Source organism: Hordeum vulgare, chromosome 6H (genome assembly GCF_904849725.1).
Source record: "Hordeum vulgare subsp. vulgare chromosome 6H, MorexV3_pseudomolecules_assembly, whole genome shotgun sequence".
NCBI classification, from domain to species: Eukaryota; Viridiplantae; Streptophyta; class Magnoliopsida; order Poales; family Poaceae; genus Hordeum; species Hordeum vulgare.
Genome location: NC_058523.1, coordinates 50737836 through 50760790, shown reverse-complemented (window position 1 = coordinate 50760790; position 22955 = coordinate 50737836).

The following is a 22955-nucleotide window of genomic DNA, read 5'->3' as shown; positions in this document are numbered from 1 at the left end:
TTCCAGGATGAATAGATACCAGAGAGTTATGAGCTTCTTCCATGATCACCTTCCTGAGATCACCTTTCGGGACGACAAGGCGATCCTCGAAAAACAACGTGTCCCTGGCATCAACAGTGAAGCACTTATACTTGGGGAGACTCTGTCCCACGCCAATCTTGACCTTCTTCACCATAGCGTCAAGAAGCTGAGCTGCTCTGACCTGATCTTCCAAGGTAGGAGAGATCTGAAGGTTCTCAAGAAATCCCCGAGGTACTAGCTGAAGGTTGAGCTTCCTGAAAGACTAACAAAGACCCGGCTGGAGAGGTTGCAGAATCAGACTGTTGCAATATGCCTTCCTGCTCAATGCATCCGCCACAACATTTGCTTTGCCTGGCGTGTACTCAACACTCGGATTAAAATCCTAGAGCATTTCCACCCAACGTGTTTGCCGAAGATTCAGGTTAGGCTGAGTGAAGATGTACTAGAGACTCTTGTGATCGGTGAAAACTTCAACCTTACGTTCCAACAAGAGATGTCTCCACGTCATCAAGGCGTGTACCACAGCTGCTAGCTCGAGATCATGCACATGATAGTTCTTCTCCGCAGGCTTCAACTGCCTGGAGGTATAAGCAACCACCTTCTTATCTTGCATCAGGACTGCACCAAGACCCTGGAGAGAAGCGTCGCAAAAGACCTGGTACGGCTTGGAATCATCCGGAGGGGCCAAGACCGGAGTGGAGGTAAGCTTCTCTTTTAGTGTATCAAAGGCCAGTTGACACTCTGGAGACCAAGCATACTTAACACCCTTCTGAAGAAGACTTGAGAGCGGCTTGGCTATCTTGGAGAAGTTCTCAACGAACCTTCTGCAATAGCCAGCAAGCCCGAGAAAGCTTCAAAGCTGCTTCACATTCTGCGGAAGCTCCCATTCAACAATGGCCTGAACCTTGGACGGATCAACTTTAATGCCCTCGGCACAGATAATGTGCCCAAGATAAACCACTTCTTTCAGCCAGAACTCACACTTGGAAAACTTAACATACAACTTGTACTCTCTCAGCTTATCAAGCACCAATCTGAGATGTTCTTCATGTTCTTCCTCAGTCTCAGAAAAGACCAGAATGTCGTCGAGATAGAGCAAGACAAATTCATTCTTGTACGGGGAGAAAATATAGTTCATCCATCGACAGAATGTCGGAGGAGCATTTGCCAGACCAAAAGACATGACCGTATACTCATACGAGCCAAAACTTGTCCTGAAGGCCGTCTTCGGAATGTCTTCCTCGCGAATGCGAATTTGATGATAGCCCATTCTGAGATCAAGCTTGGAGAATACTTTTGCACCTTTCAACTGTTCGAACAACTCAGTTATGTTCGGAAGTGGATATTTGTTCCTGATTGTCTTCTTATTCAATGGACGGTAATCGACACACAGCCGGTCCGTGCCATCCTTCTTCTTGACAAACAGAACACCACAGCCCCACGGAGACGAGCTCGGTCTGATCAAACCCAAACTTTCCTGCTCATCGAGTTGTGTAAGTGCATCTAGTGCCCCTTAGTGATTTTGGTGGTTTGAAGACTTATAGGTTAAGTATCTAATGTGTTTATAAGTGTACACAGGATCTATAAGTCATTGAGGAGTTTGAGATATTTGAAGAATATCGACCCCCAAAAATGTATATCTTCAGTTGAAGAAATTGGTCTGAACCTGAAGAAATGAATCATGAGGAATCTGCGATGAAATTGATATTCCTCATGAAGATATTGATATTGAGAAGATCGGTGGTTCCTGAAGAAAATCATTTTGAAGAAATTGAAGCATGAAGATTTACGTTTTCTGTTTACTTTCTTTGCATTTGATGAAGAGGAACACCGTACTGTTAAAGGGGGTCAAAGTAACACTATGGAATGGATTTCCTCATGATGCTCAACCCAAGCCAAATCCTACCAATAGCCTCAAGTGAGGAATATGAGCGACATGAGGACTCTCACAGTTGAGGGTCCCGACCGTTTCGATAGCCACGCCAAGTCACTGGTCTTATCCACTCCAATGGTCATATTATTTAAGGGCATTAATGTCAAATCATGTCGGGATGCTCCCAGGCTATAAATAGCCGCCCCCCCACAACCACTAGCTGGTTGGCTGCTCCGTTAGAAACTGACACTTGTCATAAGAGCAACCCAAAGTCCTCAGAGCCTACGAGAGTAAATCATCAGTGAGGAAATACTCCACCCACCGAAACCACAAACCAAACCTAGTGATTGAGCATCACTGAAGAAGTTGTTCCTGTGTGGGACTGAAGCCTTTTACCTTTGAGGACTGTGCATCCTCCAGACGGTTAGGCGTCATGGTCTAGAGCAATCCAGCAGTCAATTGTGGATCGCCGGGTGACCGAGTTTTTGAGGGTTTGGAAGTCTGCCCTGAAGACTTACCACGAGTGTTGGGCGAGGACTATGTGTCCTTAGCTCAAGGAGAATACGGTAGGGACTGTGTGTCCCGGGACTGGGTGTCCTTTGGTTTCAATACCAAGCCGCTCCAAACCAGATGTACAACTGTCACAGCAGTTGGAACTTGGTCATCAACAACAGTCTTCACCAAGAATCGGGTTCTAATTCCTCAACTCTTTACTTTCTCTGTATTATGTGTTGATGACTTTCACTGTGACTGTTTGAAGAATTTCCTGAAGACTTTCTCTGAATTTCCTCAACCCCAAATTCTTCACTATAGTTACTCATCATCTGTTTTCTGTGTGCCTGCTTACTGTGCAATCTGTTTCCATAATCTTCACTCTGTAATACTGCTGTTGTGAACGATTGCACGACTGATCCTTATCTGTTTCCGCTGTAAGTTAGTCATCAGTGAGGAATTTCCTCAAAAGGAATTTCCTCAGTGATGAAATTCTAAAAATCTCCTATTCACCCCCCTCTAGTTGATATAACGCACTTTCAATTGGTATCAGAGAAAGGTACTCCCTTGTTCTGTGTGATTTTGGTTTAACCACCTGGAGTTTTAGTTATGTCGACTGCAGGCATGTTTAAGGTGACTGCAGCATGTCCTACCTACAAAGGAAAGAACTTTCCCTTCTGGAAGAACAAAATGCAAATGCATCTACAAGCTATAGACAATGATCTCTGGTATATTGTGGAAAATGGTGTCCCCATCATTTCTGCTAGTGTCACTGCAGCTGATGTGAAGAAATTCAAGCAACTCGATTCTCAAGCGAAGAACATCATCTGTGGTCATCTGAGCCCTGGCCAGTTTGGAAGAGTAGGTGCCTTAGGCTCTGCAACACTTATTTGGGAGAGACTATGCAAGGTAAATGAAGGAGTATCAACCCAACGCGACTCTCGTGTTGATATTCTTCGCAATCTCTTTGATCGCTTCAAGAGACATGACAATGAAAGCTGCCAAGACACCTTTGATCGCCTCACTGACATATCAAATGAACTGCAAGCACTAGGAGCTCGAGACATCACTGATCACGAAGTTGTGAAGAAACTGCTGAGATCTTTGGATTCTTCATTTGACACTTTAGTTCTGATGATTCAAGGAAGACCAGACTACAAGATGCTAGATCCTGCTGATATCCTCGAAAGGCTAAATACTCATGAATTCCAGCTAGAAGAAAAGAGAGATCTATATGGACAAAGCTATTCCAGACCACGTGCACTGAAGGCAAGAGCAATTTCCTCATCTGAAGACGAAGACACAGATGACAGCAGTTGTGACCCTGAAGAATTTGGTCAGGAACTTGCAATGCTTGTGAGGAAATTCGAGAGATTTACACGATGAGGCCAGTTTGGTAAATCATCAAGAAGAGACATGAGGAAATCAGAATCTGCATCTGAGGAATACAAGAAACAGACCTGTCACAAGTGCAAGAAATCAGGTCATTACATTGCTGATTGTCCTCGCTGGGGAAAAGAATCAAAGAAGAAGAAATACAAGGATGACAGTTCTGATGACTCAAAGAAGAAGAAGAAATCTTCAAAATCCTCATCTTCAAAGTCCTCCTCACACAAGAAGACTAGCTTCAGAAAGGCTCGGGCACTTATTGGCAAGGAAATGGATTCCCAGGCAGAATCAGAAGAATGTGATGATGAAGAAGGCTCTGGAGAAGATTCAGAATCCAGACAGGCTAGTCTTGCACTAGCAACCAATTTCTTCAGCAAGTCAATCTTCAATCTTGAAGAAAATGAGTGCACCATCCATACTGATGACTATGCTGATGACTTCGCTCCAACCTATTGCTTCATGGCAAAAGGTTCAAAGGTATCACATAATGCCTCCTCCTCTGATTCAAGTGACTGTGAATATGATGATTACAAAAAACCCAGTTACAGTAAACTTGCCATCATTGCCACTAAACAACAAACTGCTCTGGAAAAGCTTCAAAAACTGCTAGACAAAAGTGATGATCTGTTGAATGATGAAATGAATCTTAATCCAATCCTCGCTGATGACATGAAAAATCTTCAGTCTAGATTTGATATTCTTCAGGATCGTTATGATACACTCCTCACTGATCATGAGAAGCTTTCCTATGATTTCTTCAAAGGAAGCTTGATCTTGAGAAGCTGAGGATGTCTTATGATGATCTTCGTATGGAAAATGATTCATTACTAGCCTAACAGATTAGCGCTAGTCAAGTTGAATTTATTCCTCCATGTCTTAAATGCATTGAACGTGAAACTGCAAATTCCTCACCAGAATCATCAAATGCTACAAATTCTTCAACTGCACCTGCTGTGTCTATTTCCTCACTTGCGGAAAACACAAATGTTACTGATGAAAATGCAGGGTTGAAGGAATTGTACGTGACAGGCATGTACAAAAGCCTCAAAGGACACCAAATCCTTTGTGATGTGCTCAAAAAGCAGATCTTGAACAGGAACCCGAGGAAAGAAGGAACTGCCTTTGAGAGGAAATTGAATGCTGATGGATCTTATTGGAAACCTGAGCAGTATCCCAAAACCTCATGGGTTGCTGCTAGCGGGCCTCCTTTTGATCCATCTAATCTAACTGGCTTCTCATGTGAATTATCCTATTCCTCGGATGAGTCATTTGATTCCAACTATAAACTGTTCAAAAATCAATCTGGTGAAGTATTTGCTTGATATGTTGGAACTAACTGCAGGAATGGCCCTCCTCTGAGGAAAATCTGGGTTCCCAAAAGTTGTCTTGAAAATCTTCAAGTGAATGTTCTCATGACATCACCTCTGAAGAATCTGAACCCCAGATCAAATTCCTCAGGAGGACCAAAGTCTTCAAGAGGATCAAAATCCTCAACTGGTCAAAACTATGCTCGTACCCGTGCTTATGCGTCTAACATGCAGGGAAACTACAAGGAATATGATTATGAGCGCTACTTCTCAAATCATTATGTTCATAAATCCTCAAACCAGTTCTCTGCATACTCATATGAGTACTTTAACCCCCCTACTGTTAAGAGAAGTGCATTAGCTTCAATGCCACCTTTCTCATATGGTGCTCGCAGGATGATGAACGCTTTGCCACCCCTTCAAATGTGGGTGGTGAAGAAATCAAACTAATCACTTCTGCAGGACAGGTCTCCAGATGAAAATCATCATTTGAAGAATTTGCTGGAGACCTGAGGAAATGCTTGATAGGACGCAAGCTAATGATTGATGAAATAGAAATATTTCACACGTCCTTACATTTCTGTTATGATGAAATTACTGAACTGATGAAATTAGTATCATATTCTTCAAATCTGAAGCATATGAGATGGTAAGCTGTACTAATTCATCTGCAGGAAGACAAACCCAAAAATACTGAGTGGGTTCTCGATAGTGGTTGCACACATCACATGACTGGTGATAAAAGCTTACTGATGAATATGCCACTAACTCCATCACCTCTGAAGCAAATCACATATGCTGACAAAGGTAAAAGCAAGGTATTGGAACGTGGCAAAGTAGCTATTTCCAAGGATAGGCATATGGACAAAGTGATGCTTGTTGAATCCCTTGGTTTTAACCTCATGTCAGTCTCGATGCTTTGTGATCTTGATATGATTGTTATCTTTGGTAGATATAGATGTGTAGTCATCATGGAATCTGACAGATCCAAAGTCTTCGAAGGTGTAAGAAGAGGGGATTTGTACATTGTTGACTTCTCTACAAGTCCTCAACCAGCCACTTGCTTACTAGCAAAAACCTCAGAAGGATGGCTGTGGCACCGAAGACTGGGTCATGCAGGCATGAGGAATTTGCACACACTTGCAAATAAGAAGCATGTCATTGGCATCGAATCAGTCAAATTCCTCAAGGATCATCGCTGCGGTGCTTGTGAATCTGGGAAAATGACCAGATCCAAGCATCCCTCCAAAACCATCATGACCACTACACGTCCATTTGAATTGCTTCATATGGATTTATTTGGACCTACACACTATGCAACACTAACCAATGCAGCATCTCTATATGGCTTTGTCATAGTTGATGATTATTCCACATACACTTGGGTGCATATTATAGTGTATAAAACTGAAGTGCAGGAAATCTTCAAACGATTTTCTTCAAGGGCCTCGACGAACTTCGGCATCAAGATCAAACATATCAGGAGTGATAATGGAACCGAGTTCAAAAACACTGGTCTTGATGATTATCTTGATGAACTTGGTATTACTCACGAATTGTCTGCTCCTTATACTCCTCAGCAGAATGGTGTCGTCGAAAGAAAGAACAGGACTCTGGTTGAAATGGCAAGAACTATGCTTGAAGAATATCAGACTCCTCGTCGCTTCTGGCCTGAAGCAATCAACACTGCATGTCATATCATCAACAGGGTATATCTTCACAAATTCCTCAAGAAAACCTCATATGAACTCCTCACTGACAAGAAACCCAATGTAAGTTATTTCAAAGTATTCGGTGCAAAATGTTGGATTAGAGATCCTCATCATAGCTCAAAATTTGCACCTAAAGCACATGAAGGTTTTATGCTCGGTTATGAAAAGGACTCGCACACCTACAGAGTCTTCAACAACTATCACAACAAAGTTGTTGAGACTGTAGATGTGCGGTTCGATGAAACTAATGGCTCGCAAAGAGAGCAATTGCCTTCTGATCCAGATAAACTGTCTCCTATGGAAGCAATAAAGCTTAAGCCTACTAAAGACGTTGTCCCCAGTGAGGAAATTGATGAAGAAACGATCCCCATCGTTGATGAAAGTCAAGAAGATGCTCCTGAGGAAATTGCAAAAGCACCACTTCCTCAGCCCAGACAAAATCCTCAACCAACTCATCCGAGGATTGCAAATGAAGTAGAACTTGACAAAATCCTCAACGACATCAACGCGCCAGGTCCTCTCACTCGCTCAAAAGCTACACACTTAGTTAACTTTTGTGGGCATTTTTCTTTTGTATCCATCACAGAACCCTCAAAAGTAGCTGAGGCTTTTCTGGAACCGGAGTGGATCCAAGCCATGCAAGACGAACTTCTTCAATTCAAGTTGAATGACGTATGGGAGCTCGTCAAACGACCAGATCCTCGCAAGCATAACATCATCGGCACCAAGTGGATCTTCCGAAACAAGCAAGATGAGGACGGTCAAGTGGTGAGGAACAAGGCACGACTTGTAGCCCAAGGCTACACCCAGGTTGAAGGAATAGATTTCGATGAAACTTTTGCACCCGTTGCTAGACTTGAAGCTATTCGAATTCTACTTGCTTATGCTAATCATCATAACATCATCTCATATCAAATGGATGTGAAAAGTGCATTCCTCAATGGTAAGCTTGAGGAAGAAGTATATGTTGCTCAGCCCCCAGGTTTTGAGGATCCAAAGAATCCAGACAAAGTCTTCAGACTCAAAAAGGCTCTGTATGGCCTCAAGCAAGCCCCTCGGGCATGGTATGATACATTGAAGGAATTCCTCATGAAGAAAGGCTTCAAACCTATTTCACTCGATCCAACTCTTTTCACAAAATCTTATGATAATGAGCTGTTTGTATGTCAAATATATGTTGATGACATCATATTTGGTTGTACTGATAAAAGATACAGTGATGAATTTGCCTATATGATGAGTGAAGAATATGAGATGTCCATGATGGGGGAGCTGAAATTCTTCTTAGGTCTTCAAATTCGTCAACAAAACAATGGAATCTTCATATCACAGGAGAAATACCTCAAGGTTGTTCTGAGGAAATTCGACATGCATGAATGTAATGGTGCTAAGACTCCAATGCCTACCAATGGTCACCTCGGCACTGATGAAAATGGTAAAGATTTCGATCAGCAGGTATACCGTTTTATGATTGGCTCTTTATTGTATCTATGTGCATCTAGGCCAGATATAATGCTTAGTGTTTGCATGTGTGCACGTTTTCAAGCAAAATCGAAGGAATCACACCATAAGGCTGTGAAACATATTCTTTGATACTTAGCTCACACACCAACACTAGGATTGTGGTATCCCAAGGGCTCCAATCTTCATCAGGTAGGGTATTCTGATTCAGACTATGCTGGTGACCGTGTGGATCGCAAGTCAACATTTTGCACATGCCATTTCCTCGGAAGATCACTAGTTTGTTGGTCCTCAAAGAAGCAGAACTGCGTATCACTCTCCACTGCCGAAGCTGAGTACATTGCTGCTGGTTCTTGCTGTGCTCAATTGCTATGGATGAAGCAAACCCTCAAGGACTACGACATCAACATGAAGAATGTGCCTCTCTACTGTGACAATGAGAGTGCTATCAAGATTGCCTACAACCCAGTGCAACACTCGAAGACCAAGCACATCCAGATTCGTCATCATTTTCTTCGGGACCATGTCCTCAAGGGCAATATCCTCATCGACCATGTGAAGACTGATGATCAACTGGCTGATATCTTCACTAAGCCCTTGGATGAGAAATGGTTTTGCAAGTTGCGGTGTGAGCTAAATATCTTAGAATCTTCAAATGTTTTGTAAAAACATGCACACATCCTAACACTGATGCAAAGTTGATGACTTAGATGTGCAACACATGATGAAACGATTTTCTTCAACCAATGAAGAAAGTCACTCTGAATGTGAAGAAATTAACGAAGAAATTGATTCTCAAGGCCCTACGACAATTGTACGCAGCGTCTGTAATCAACGTTCTTATATGGTGGGTAACGCCACCGCCCAATGTGAAATTCCTCAAGTTGATTTTCTTCAAATGATCAATTTCCTGACAATGCATTTTTCTTCAAAACAGTTCTTCTTCATTGTGATGATCTATTGCAAAATCTTCAAAACACTTGATGACTTTCATTTGACTAGGTAGACTGTGATTTCTAGTCCTCAACAGCATTCACTTATTGCTAATTCTTCAAGTTGATGTTTCTCCTAAGTGAATGTGATCGGACCCGACTTTCCCTCTATGCTATACTTATCCAGTCCATTCAATTCTTCATATGCGTTCTACTTGAAACTTTGTTCAAAATCTTCACTGTATCCTTGTCAGCTGATGATTTTGTAACGAAAATCCTCAAATCTTCAAAAAATGTTTTCTTTAAAAGGAACAGTAACTGAACCCCCACTTCCCACGATCGGATAACCACGATCCCCACTATCTCCACCGCGTCGTACGGGAGCTACACGTGTCGTGCGAAGACGTAGAGGCAAGGGCTATTCGGTCCGAAACTTTCGCACCAAACAGTAACTTTCGGGCTATAAATATGTCCTTATCCCCCTCGGTATCATCTTCTTCGCCTCATTGCTCTCCTGCCACAACACACCGAACCCTAGCGCCACCGCTGGTAGTCTTGTCGTCGGCAAGGAAGAGCTTCACTGCCTCAACCTTCTCGCCGCCAGGATTATGCCGGAGTCGGAACATCTACGTCCGCCGCCGCCGTAGACGTCCTCTGCTGCCAAGTTAGGGTGCATTGGACACTTGACCGAAGAGCCTCTCCAACGCCACTTTTTTTTGTGTTCTTCGTTCGCACCTTCGAGGGTAAATATATCCTATTTTTACAACAGATTAGATCTGAAATTTTACCTCTCCCATATGAAATTTGTTTTTCCTAAAGATACGATGCGCACATGATTCCTCAACCACTATCCATCACCACAATCATTGATGAACTAGCTAAGCATCTAAGATTTTCATGATATTCCTCAATTGTGCGAATTTTCGGATCTGTACAACTCTGGAACCCAAGAACAGTATGCTTAAGCAAATTCCTCAACCACTAGTTATATTCCTCAAACTGTCAAACTTTTTCATTTTCTTCAAATCTGAGAACGCATATGACCTCTCCAAATTCCTCGCAACTATACTCTGTTCACAGGTACACACATGTCAGCTGATGAATCTCTCGGTTCTCATCACATTAACTCATTTGCAGCGTTTCTGGAAGAAACTCTTCAAGGCTCATCAGAATCTTCAAGAGTTCAAAATCATCAGCAAATTCCACGTCTGAAGAAAATGGAGGAAGAAAGGAAACAGAAGGGAGGAAAGAAACTGGAGCAGAACACAGCTGTTGATATTCCTGATGACATATACATGGACTATTGCACGCCTGATGATGAACCTGAGACAATGCCTAAAAGAAAGATTTGGCTGCAGAAAATTGAAGGCAGATGGGCAAAGGAGTGGAAGGAGTACAGGTTTGTGACCCCAAAATATGCGAAGAAATTCGCTTTGAAGCCTCCTGGCAGAAGGGCTCCACTTGAGGATCATCAAGTAGCTCATCCCTCAAGTCTTATGACACTTGATGACTACCCAGATGAAAAAGAAAGGCATCTGGCCAAGCTCAAGAAGCAAGCCGAAACAGCAGTGAAGAAATTTAATGAATCCTCAGCTGCTGCCTCCGGTGCTGCTCATTCCTCAGCAGCAGAAACTTCAGGCTCAGAGATTCCTCACAAGCAGTCTGCGCCATCAAAACCAAAGGCTCCAAAGCCTCAAGAGAAGTCTGGACAGGCTTCTGTCACAAAACCCTCAGCTCCAAAACCCTCGGTTCCAAAACCGTCAACACTAAAACTATCAGCGCCAAAACCCTCAGCACCCATCTCATCTACACCAAAGTCCTCAGCTCCACCTCCAAAGGCAGTACAGAAGAAAGTCATGAAGACTACGACTGCCAGCTCCAGCTCCTCACTCCCAGCTGCAACTAGCTCGGAGACAAAGTCTTCAACTCCCCTTGTGAAGACTTTGACAACTACTGAACCTGCACCTCTGCCCAGCCCCAGCAAAATCATCGCAGTCCCGTCTGCATCAGAGGGAAGTGATGAGTATGATGATGAAACTTTGCAAGCCATCATCAGAAACAAGCAAGAATGGGTAGCACAAGCATCAGGCAGTGCTATTCCTCTGGCCATGGACCCCAAGGTCCTCCTCGACTTCATCAATGTGTGGTATGAAGACCCAAACACACCCATTGATGATTTGAAACTTCCTCCTGGCGTCAGCCACATGGTGGCTACCTTCATAAACGAAGCCAAGTGGAAGGAACAGAAGGCCAAGCAGGCAAAGATTGCAAAGGCTAGAAAGGAGAAATTCCTCAGGCAAAATGTCCTCAAGCTGACGCCTGAAGCATTGGTGTCCACCCAGGCAGAGTTGTAAGTCTTGACTGACAAGTGTGAGAAACTGTCAGACCGCACAAGCATCAAACGCAATTTCATCAAGCTAGCCACTAGTGTTGTTGATGACTACAACAAGCGACACCCACAACCAGCACCAACTCCTCAGCCCCTGGTTGAACAGCCAGAAGATGCATCTCCTGATGAGGAGGAAATTCCTCAAAGTGAGGAACAACACCAAGAGCGCCGAGCTGATGAGCCGGCCATTGAAGAAATCATCACCAAGACCACCACTGATGAAACTGCAACCCCTGATGCAACTGCTACTGATCCAGCTGCTTCACCAAAGCAGGCTGATGACTCTGTTCTAGCTGGTTCCTCACTGCCAGCTGAAGAATCTATCGAGAAAACACCTTCACCAAAAGCTTCAAAGGTGAAGAAGTTAATCCCGTCTGCATCAGACGCGAAAAAGACAAGAGCTGTTGAGAAGGAAGCGAAGAAAAGAAAAGCTTCCTCAGCAGAAGAAAAGATTGAGGCAAAACACCTCAAGGAAACTGAAGAATCTGCCCCTCTGGACCCGGTGCCTCTAAATGTTGCACCTTCATATGAAATGGTCGTCATTGGTGACCAAACTACAAGGGCAGATGAGGAAATGAAGGATGCTGCCTCTGAGGAGCATACTGATGAGGAAATACAGATTGATGATAGTCCTCAACCTCATATTCCTCAGAAAGAGACTACTCAATCTTCAGCTGTAGCAGCTGATGAATCTGCTTCTGCCACAAAGTCAGCTGATGAAAAACAAGCTGAAGAATATGTCCAGTCTGAGCAGGCTCCTCCCACTGAACAGGCTGACCAAACTCCTCAAGCTGAGGAGGAAGAAGAAATTCCTCAGCCTGAAGCTCAGCCAGAGCAAGAAATACCAGCTGAGGACACTGCTGAAGAAAATGTTCCTGCCCCTGACAATGAATTCATTGTGCTCAACCCAGAGACTGCCATGGTTGTTTCCCCACCCATTCCTCAGCACACTATCCAGCCAGTTCAGCGCCAGCCATTATCGAAGCGGCCCAAGTTTCAGAAAGAAATTTCTTTGAGGAACGCATGTATTTCATCGGAGAGAATCCTTATGACAAGCCTCAAATGAGGCATCTGAAGTTTTGGACAAGGACTCATATGAACTACTATGCTTCTGTGCTCTGTGGAGAACAAGATATTCCAGCACAGGCACATTCCTCATGATGAACTTGAAGAAATTCCCTGCATGGAACCAGTCCTCAGTGTACTCCATGATGCAGGTTTGCTCCCTATGTGCTCCGACATATCAGATTGGAATAGTGAGCTTATTCTTCAGTTCTATGCAACTCTACACATCTCTGGCAATGCTGATGACATCAACACTTGGGTGTTCGACTGGATGACCCAAAACACTCACTACAAGGCCCCAGCGTCTGAACTCCTCAGAGAACTGCCCGTACCAATTCCTTCAGAAGGGGCAGTGAAGCTTTATGGTGAGCGTGAGCTACCAAATGGAATGATGGAAGTCCTCATGAAGCCTTTGGCTGCAGGAAAGCCCTCAAGAACCACATTCCTCGTCCATGAGCTCAAGTACACACCCCGGTCTGTCTATCGCATTCTCTGCAGTGTACTCGCGCCCATCAAAGGCCATGGCGATGAAGAAGATGTCGTCGGCCTCATGAAGAATATCCTCTTCAACATCATTCACGGTATCCCCATGAATATCCATGATTTCTTCTTGAGGACTTTGGCTGACAATGCAATGTGCCCCTATGATCACAAAATTTATGCACCATGGATCATGAGATTCCTCAGGACTAGGACATGCATCAACTTCCACGCAGATTTCCAGAACCATGTTGGTTATATGCCTCCTATCCGGGTCAACAAGAAGACTTTCGAGCCCATTGAGGGAAAAGGAAAGTCTGTGATTGATGAAGGCAGCAGGCCTCTTGATGGTCAATTTAAAGAGCCAGATGCATATTCCTCATGGGACGATACTGAGACTCATCCACCAAGCCTTGTTCCTCCTCGCGTGCTAAACACCAGAGAGCTTCTCCTCAGTCTTCATCAGAAGGTGGATCACAACCACAAATGGGTCAAACGCCAGTTTGGTGCCATTGTGAAAACCCTCACTGAGACACAGAACTCTGTGAAACTTAATCATCACTATCTGCATGAGGTTTTTGATCGCACCTGGGCTACCCTTGCACATCTGAAGACCCAGACTGAGCTTGAAGAATTGAACTTTGAGCAGGACTTTGACTGGTCGTGGCCTCCCTAGAAGAAGTTCAGGCCCATTCCAGTGCCAGATCTTGAAGACAGTTCCTTCTCCTCCTTCCGCACCGCCGAATCTGATGAGGAACAGCTCGACACCGCAACAGGCCCAAGGAAGAAGACTACACCCAAGAAGCGCCAAGGATCTTCATCCACCGCCAAGAAATGAAGACTTCACGGGCGTTAGTCCTCAGTTTGTCCCTTTTTGTCACTTGATGACAAAGGGGGAGAAACTTGAGAGTTAGTCTTCAAACGGGAGTTATTTTTGGGGCTTATGAACTATATTTAAGTTACAAACTCTTGGCTCTTCTGAAGTTTTTATGTAATGAGTTGTAACTTAAGCCCGATGGTACTCTGACGCTTTTTGAACGTTTTTCTTCGCATGCTTATTCCTCAAGTTTTAATGCACGCATGCTAGAATTCGTCAGATACCATTTTCCATCATGCATCTTCATTTTCTTCATATGATATGTTATATGTATGCATGATTTACAAGATTTAGGGGGAGATCTCCATGATATAAATCATCAATGTGCATATGCTATAAAAGCAAAATCCTCAAGGTATGCACATCTTCAGGGGGAGTCTCTGTGAATCTTGTCTTCAAATTCCTCAATTGAGTATTTACACTTCATATTTTTGATCCCTGTTGAAGACTTAACCTAATTGTCATCAACCACCAAAAAGGGGGAGATTGTAAGTGCATCTAGTGCCCCTTAGTGATTTTGGTGGTTTGAAGACTTATAGGTTAAGTATCTAATGTGTTTATAAGTGTACACAGGATCTATAAGTCATTGAGGAGTTTGAGATATTTGAAGAATATCGACCCCTAAAAATGTATATCTTCAGTTGAAGAAATTGGTCTGAAGCTGAAGAAATGAATCACGAGGAATCTGCGATGAAATTGATATTCCTCATGAAGATATTGATATTGAGAAGATCGGTGGCTCCTGAAGAAAATCATTTTGAAGAAATTGAAGCGTGAAGATTTACGTTTTTTGTTTACTTTCTTTGCATTTGATGAAGAGGAACACCGTACTGTTAAAGGGGGTCAAAGTAACACTATGGAATGGATTTCCTCATGATGCTCAACCCAAGCCAAATCCTACCAATAGCCTCAAGTGAGAAATATGAGCGACATGAGGACTCTCACAGTTGAGGGTCCCGACCGTTTCGATAGCCACGCCAAGTCACTGGTCTTATCCACTCCAACGGTCATATTATTTAAGGGCATTAATGTCAAATCATGTCGGGATGCTCCTAGGCTATAAATAGCCGCCCCCCCACAACCACTAGCTGGTTGGCTGCTCCGTTAGAAACTGACACTTGTCATAAGAGCAACCCAAATTCCTCAGATCCTACGAGAGTAAATCATCAGTGAGGAAATACTCCACCCACCGAAACCACAAACCAAACCTAGTGATTGAGCATCACTGAAGAAGTTGTTCCTGTGTGGGACTAAAGCCTTTTACCTTTGAGGACTGTGCATCCTCCAGATGGTTAGGCGTCATGGTCTAGAGCAATCCAGCAGTCAATTGTGGATCACCGGGTGACCGAGTTTGTGAGGGTTTAGAAGTCTGCCCTGAAGACTTACCACGAGTGTTGGGCGAGGACTGTGTGTCCTTAGCTCAAGGAGAATACGGTAGGGACTGTGTGTCCCGGGACTGGGTGTCCTTTGGTTTCAATACCAAGCCGCTCCAAACCAGATGTACAACTGTCACAGCAGTTGGAACTGGGTCATCAACAACAGTCTTCACCAAGAATCGGGTTCTAATTCCTCAACTATTTACTTTCTCTGTATTATGTGTTGATGACTTTCACTGTGACTGTTTGAAGAATTTGCTGAAGACTTTCTCTGAATTTCCTCAACCCCAAATTCTTCACTATAGTTACTCATCATCTGTTTTCTGCGTGCCTGCTTACTGTGCAATCTGTTTGCATAATCTTCACTCTGTAATACTGCTGTTGTGAACGATTGCACGACTGATCCTTATCTGTTTCCGCTGTAAGTTAGTCATCAGTGAGGAATTTCCTCAAAAGGAATTTCCTCAGTGATGAAATTCTAAAAATCTCCTATTCACCCCCCTCTAGTCGATATAACGCACTTTCAAGTTGCCTCTTAAGTTCCTTCAATTCTTCTAGACCCAGCTTGTACGGTCGTTTGCACACTAGCTCTGTGCCTGGCTCAAGCTCAATGACAAACTCAACTTCACGGTGCGAAGGCATGCCTGGCAGATCTTCAGGAAACACATCTTGATATTCGCAGACCACTGGTACTTGCTCAATAGGATTAATCTCACCCTTTTCATTCAAGGAGAACAGACGGATTGTATCATCGCGCGCCGCGAATATAATCACATCCTCCGAAGAGTGGGTAAGCTTCACTTCTTTGGCTTCACAATCAATTGATGCCTTGTTCATGGCCAATCAGTCCATACCAAGGATCAAATCAATGTCGGAATTTCCCAAGACAATAGGAGATGCCAGAAAAGCATAAGCGCCCATCTTGATAGAATCATCTGGGACGAACAACTGAGAGCTCACCCGCATACCCGGAGACACAACTTGCAATGACTTGGGAAGGAACTCGGTCGCAATATTATTACCAGATGCAAAGGGGTATGACATGAAGGAATGCGAAGCACCAGAATCAAGTAACACTTTAGCAGGAATATCATTGACGAGGAGGTTACCCATGATCACATCTGACGAATTCTCTGCTTCAGCTGTGTTCACCATGTTGACTCGAGCTGATCTGGGGTTGAACTTGACAAGAGCATTGCTTGGAGGTTTGCCTGGAGGAGGAGGAGGCAGTCGGAGCTGAGAAGTACATTTGTTGGCATAGTGACCTTTCTGCCCACACTTGTGACAAGTGACATCTACTGGCTGCCGGAACTAAGTCTGAGGAGGCCCTTGCTTCTGATGCTGGTATCTCTGCTGAAAGCCAGGGTTGGGTGGGTGGGAAGAACCACGACCACCTGAGTGCTTAAGCTGCTGCGAGTGCCGAGGAGGAGGAGGAGAAACCCAAAACCTCTGTTTCTTCTGAACCACCTGAGTCGAGGAAGAGCTGGAATCTCTGAAGCGCTTCTTGGAATTTTCCACCCTGAGCAAGGCTGCCTCTGCTCTGAGAGCTAGGGTGTAGAAATTGTCAAACTCCTCAGGATCGTGCAAGTCAAGAGCTAACTGCAAGTCTTCTTTCAAGCCACCCCTGAACTGATAAATCTTGCTCTTCTGATCCGGGATATCCTGCAGCTTGTAACGGGCCAGCTCGTGGAACTCGACATTGTACTTATACACAGAATTGCCGCCCTGCTTCAAACGCCTGAACTTCTCACGCATCTCCTCCACAAAACTGGAAGGGGTGTAGTGGGACCTGAAGTCATGAGAAAGCTCGTCCCAAGACATCACCCTGGCGCCTCTGGAGTCCTTGAGCTGCTGCCACCATATAGAAGCCTGTCCCTTCAACCGAAACGTTGCAAACTTGACATAGTCCTCCGGACGCACATTGCTACACACGAAATGTTTGTTCATATCACGGATCCAATCTTCTGCATCAAATGGCTGGTCGCATGAAGTGAATGTCTTTGGCTGGTTTGACAGGAACTGACTCAGACTCGCAAACTGATTTCCACCATGTTGAAAATTGCCTAGCTGTTGGTTGGCTCTCTCTTGCAGCAACTGAATCAGCATCTGGGTGTTTGCATTAGTAGCTGCCATCACCGCTTGCCAGTCCTCTGTAGGAGGAGGAGGCGACGGCGGAGGGAGAGGAGGTGGAGGCGGCATATCCTCACGCCCTGGGTTCTGACGAGTCGGTGGAGCTATCCTGAAGACGGACATCATATTAGTCCACAGAATAATTGAAGATATTGCTGAATCAAAAGACAGAATATCTGAACAGAATTTAGCAAAAGCACTTGAACAACATAGCAAGAATGCATCCTCAAAGTGACGGACGACAAAATTCTGATAAGGACCACTTCCAACAAGTGTGAGCTAGAATTGCTTGGAACAAACATATGATCGAGATTTCCCCAACCCCAATCATGCGTCTGTAGGAAGATATTCCTATAAGATACTACTTGATAACCCACCTATGAATTCCCGAAATAACTGGTCATGCAATCTGGTACACGGATACAAGGAGTATTTCACACAACTCCTAAACTAACTCGTCACCTGTATCACATCCTTCAACACACAACCAGCATCTCGGACCTTCATCTACAAAAGACCCTCGTGATCACAACGATACCAAGTGTGGTAGTACCCCCGAACAATCTGCACCAGTACTGGGGACATCGGGGTTATCTCACCACTACCAGTATTGAAGCAATAACGAACATCCTTCGTTCTTAGATACTCAGAAATCTCAATGATGGCGATGTGCGCAAGAATCCCCCGGAGCTCAACTCCCCTGAAACTTAGAGCAGATAGGAGGCACGAGGACAGGACTCCGTCACATCGAAATCATATAGATTTCACAAATACCCGCGTGATCCTAAAAAAATTGAGCGAGAAAAGGAGTAGAGTTAAAGATTTCCTAAGCCGGGAACCTCACCAGAGCATAGAAGAGGAGAAAAAAGAATCCTACTCTCCGGTATAACTAAGACTCAAAACATTTTCTAGACTCGACTCGGCCAAGTACGATCACACAAAGGCTCCTATGGTCGTAAGGCTCTGATACCAACTTGTAACGACCAAGATGCGGTCCTTTCCGATCTGGGGATCGAGGCCCCGAATTGGAAAGGAGCGCATCTAAGCGTCTCGCAAACAGGTAACACATCACATACATAATAATAAAGATAGACAATCAGGGATTCAATTGCCTTCTCATAAATATCTCAGAGTACATCACACATACAACCAAGGTAGTTCCGCTACGGACTACAAAACATAGAAAGGCTATGCTACCCTGTCTGCAGGCCCACGATCACGACCACACCTCAATCTTCTAGATAGTTCACGTACAGGCGGTCTGTCTCCTCATCGTACTGCCACGCCAGCTGCGTGCCGTCGGGATCATCTATCTCTGGGGTACCTTAACCTGTTGGTATTTTTGGAGGAATCCGTGAGTCACGGGGACTCAGCAATCTAAGACCTTGGTGCCAGAACTAGTCAAGTTATTAGGTAGGATAAGGTGAAGTGTTTAAGGTTGCAACATCCTAAGCTTGATTTGGTGGCTAACTTACGTAGAACATTTATGAAGGTGGACTATACTAGCGGTCGTGAATACTTGATCACTAAGTGATCCTGAACACCTACCTACGTCATTCATAACCCCACCGAGTTCCCGATCGAAGAGAGATCTTCGAGGGGACAGTCACGGTTACGCACATAGTTGGCAATTTTATTAGCTTTTGTTTAAGTTATCTAATACCGGATGTTAACAAAATATTCCAAGTTGCCACATAACCGCGGGCACGGCATTCCGAAAGATTAAACCCTGTAGGGGTGCTCCAACTAGTCCATCACAAACATACACGGGCCGCAAAGTAATCCTCTATCACGAATCTCGTGATCTCATCGGATTCCTTAGAGGAAAACCTCAACTCTGGGGAGAACCAAAGCTTCACTGGGATTCCTATACGCAAGATATATCGCTAAGGTAAGACAAGACTAGAAGGACCTCCCGACGTGTCGACGACCCCGATAAGAGCCGCGTATCTCAGTCTCAGGACACGCCGGATGAAACTAGCTACAGGTACCAAACCTCAAGTTTCCTTGTGGTGGCCCCGGAGGCAGACCAGTTTGGACCAACACTCATGAGGAGCACTGGCCCGGGTTGTTGATGAAAGATCCTCGGGGTGATCATTCCCTATGCAGATTATTATTACGTGATTAGCAAATTAACACCAATGTTGGGTCCTGCCGGACAAGCCTTAGCACTACGGATTTATCGAGGGGGTCCCCATAGCAACCCCGAACGTGTTAGGAGCGATCAATATGGAATCAAACACCGGTAGCCGGTAACTAAGGCGGCAATAACGGAACAAAGCACCCGGAAAAAGGCTAGGCCTTCCGTCATTTACCAAGTATATAGGTGCATTAATTAAATAACAGAATTTAGATAATGATATCAAGCTCATGTTGTCACATGAGACAAAGCACCTGCATCTAGCAACGCTAACATTAGTAGCTGAGCAAAGCCTACTTAGCCATTCAAGTTTTGCTAGGAAGGCATAGTGTTTGGTTTCATGGCATATCAAGAGGCAAATATTTTAGTGGTAGGCAGCGAGCAATATGACATGGAAACGCAAACTATCATAACAAGTCTAGAGATGGAATCAAGGTCATATCATCTTGCCTGTGATATCCTCAGCTTGGAATGGTTCTTGTTCGTCCTCCACGTACTCTCCCGAATCCACGTACTCGTTCTCTGATCCTGGTGCTACCCAACATAAGAATAACATCCAATGAACAACAACACCTCAAGATGCAACAAGCACATGATGCATGAGATGAAAATGAGCATGCATCACTATTTCTATCACTATCACAAGCTTAAGGAGCTAAATCAAGTTCCTGGACAGAACTGCATGCTAACCTATTTTGACATGCATGAGTATGACATGATCAGATGCGTCTCGTGAAAACAATGCAAAACCATATAAAGAACATTACAATCGGAGCTACGGATCAACGGGAATCAATGAAACAAGATATGAAGCCCTACGTGTCAAAATCATCACCACACACTCAAATGGCACAAATCTGGTATTTCCAGGTTGCCAAGACATATAACAACCCAACATGAATGGGTTGGATCAAGGAAGAACACCACAACATCAACTAAGCACTCACAAACTTCAAAATGACAAAACTACATAATCTGCCATAAACTGCATCGTTGCACTTTGTGAGCTACATGCAAAGCACCTACAGCCACCCAACTATGACAAATAATATATGTGGCTGTAGCTAGCCAAGAATACTACCAGCACAAGCAAGAATCACACAAAAAGGAATTACACCCAGGAAGATACAAGGCTGCAAACTTTCCCAAAACCATCAGATCTCAGGGACTTAGTGAAAATTCCTGCACCTGACTTTCTGTCTTTGCTCTGAAGCTTTTTGACAGCAGCCAAAACAATACCTACAGGGCTCCAAATGACATGAAATTTTACAGGGAGCTAGAAAACATATCAGGTCCAACTTTCTAGTTGAAAGCTAGAGCTAGATCACAACACAATGACCAGCACAACCTCATTTACAGGGGAAGAAAATATAAACAGATTCTCAGAGTTGGTGAAAATCTCTGATTTTCACTAAGCTGGAATTTCAGTCACAAGCCTACTTTGGATGGGCACAACTTGCACACGTGGATTCCAAATCATGAATTGAAACCAACATGTGGTAGAGGGGGTCACCCTCTACTACCACAAACAAGAAGCAAACACAAGAGCACATCACAATTCATGGAACCAAGCTCTAAACTTAGAAGAAAATGCAAATATGACTTTTCCAGAAAGTGTCCCAATGGAAAAATGATTTCACCAACGGATTCCTGGGATCTTTCTACCCCAAAACCATATATAAAACATATGTACTTTCTTGGAACAAGTGATCACAAACTAGGAAGGAAAAACAACATAGATTCCTATATAGTGAATAGTGCTACATCACATGTGCAAAATCATTAGAGCAAACCTACATAAGCATATACACATGTCCACAACATCAATGGGGGTACATGAGGGGTAGACCTCATGCCTATGTGCCTTGACACATCTCCACCCCATCACAAGCAACAAGCACTACATGATAATATCACCTACACATGAAATCTTGCACATATGCCCATCAAGGCCTAGCTTGCCATGATGTGTGTGTGGACACACTCACATGAGCAACCATACACTCACATAGGATCTAGCAACTCTATACATACATGCACTCAACAACAATGCACTTCTACGCATGATAAAGCTACATAATCTCCTACACATGATATAGCTACATATGCACTCCTAGTGCAAACACAGACACATGCATATGACTTGAGCCACATGCACATTCTTGCAAGCACCCTACACCAACATCTATACAAGGTGTGTGGGAGGGAAAAATCCTACACACACACACACTCATATGCAACACAATCACCCCTTGTATGTCTGCCACCATGCACACACACCATCACAAAACCTACACCATCTCTATAACACGCACACACTCCTAAACTAGGCAGGAAAGGAAAAACAGCAAGGAAGAAAGAAATACAATGCTACGAATAATCAGGGGCTGCTTAACTACCAATCAGCAAGGAAAAGGAATAAAAGAAAACAAAGGTAAGGCAAAAGGGGAGGTGCTGGGGTCGAACCCCAGACCTACTGGAGGTGCAAACTGCAGCTCTACCACTCTGCTAGGGCCAAGGTACTCGACAGAGGAGGATCGATGCAGGGGATCTACTTTGCTGCGCTACCCTACTGTCGAAACAGAAAAAAGGAAACAAAAGGGGGTGCTCCTACTGGGATTTGATCCCTGCACCTGACGATAACACACACACACATCAACCACTGCGCTACGTTACGATGTCTGACAGAGTAGGGATCTAACACAAGGTATACTACCACGATCCTACTCCCTGGCCTGCACCTACGAGCCGGTGACAGAGAGATCACCGGAGATGGTATCCTCCACCACAGCCTCTACCACGCCCGCAGGAAAGGGGAAGACACACCTACTTACCGAGGAGAGTCTCTGCTCTGCATCTACTCACACCGAGCGCTCTACACCTATACACACATCACGGCAAGCACCTGCCGTTCTCTCCCCTGAACAGAGGAGCACGACGACCACTCCGGCAGATCCAACCGAGGGGAAGGGAGGAGGAGCGACAGTCACCTAGGGAAGGAAGAGGGGGGCGCCGATCGGGAAGAAGGAGCCGCCTGGAGACGACGAGGACGCCCTGATGATGGCCTGATGCATAACCGACATAGAGGTAGGAGATCGTCGGGTTCGCGCCAAAGACGAGCTCCTACCCGTCGCTGTGGTCGCTCCTGACCTCAACAACGGCGGGAATGGAGCGCGGGCACCCTCCCCAAGCTCCCGGACATGGTGGCCGTGCCGCTCGACGGTGCACGCGGGGGTAGACGTCGGCGTTCCTTCTCTTCCTCTCTACAACTGGCTACAGACTTACCTTTGGGGAATAAAGAGAGAGGAGGG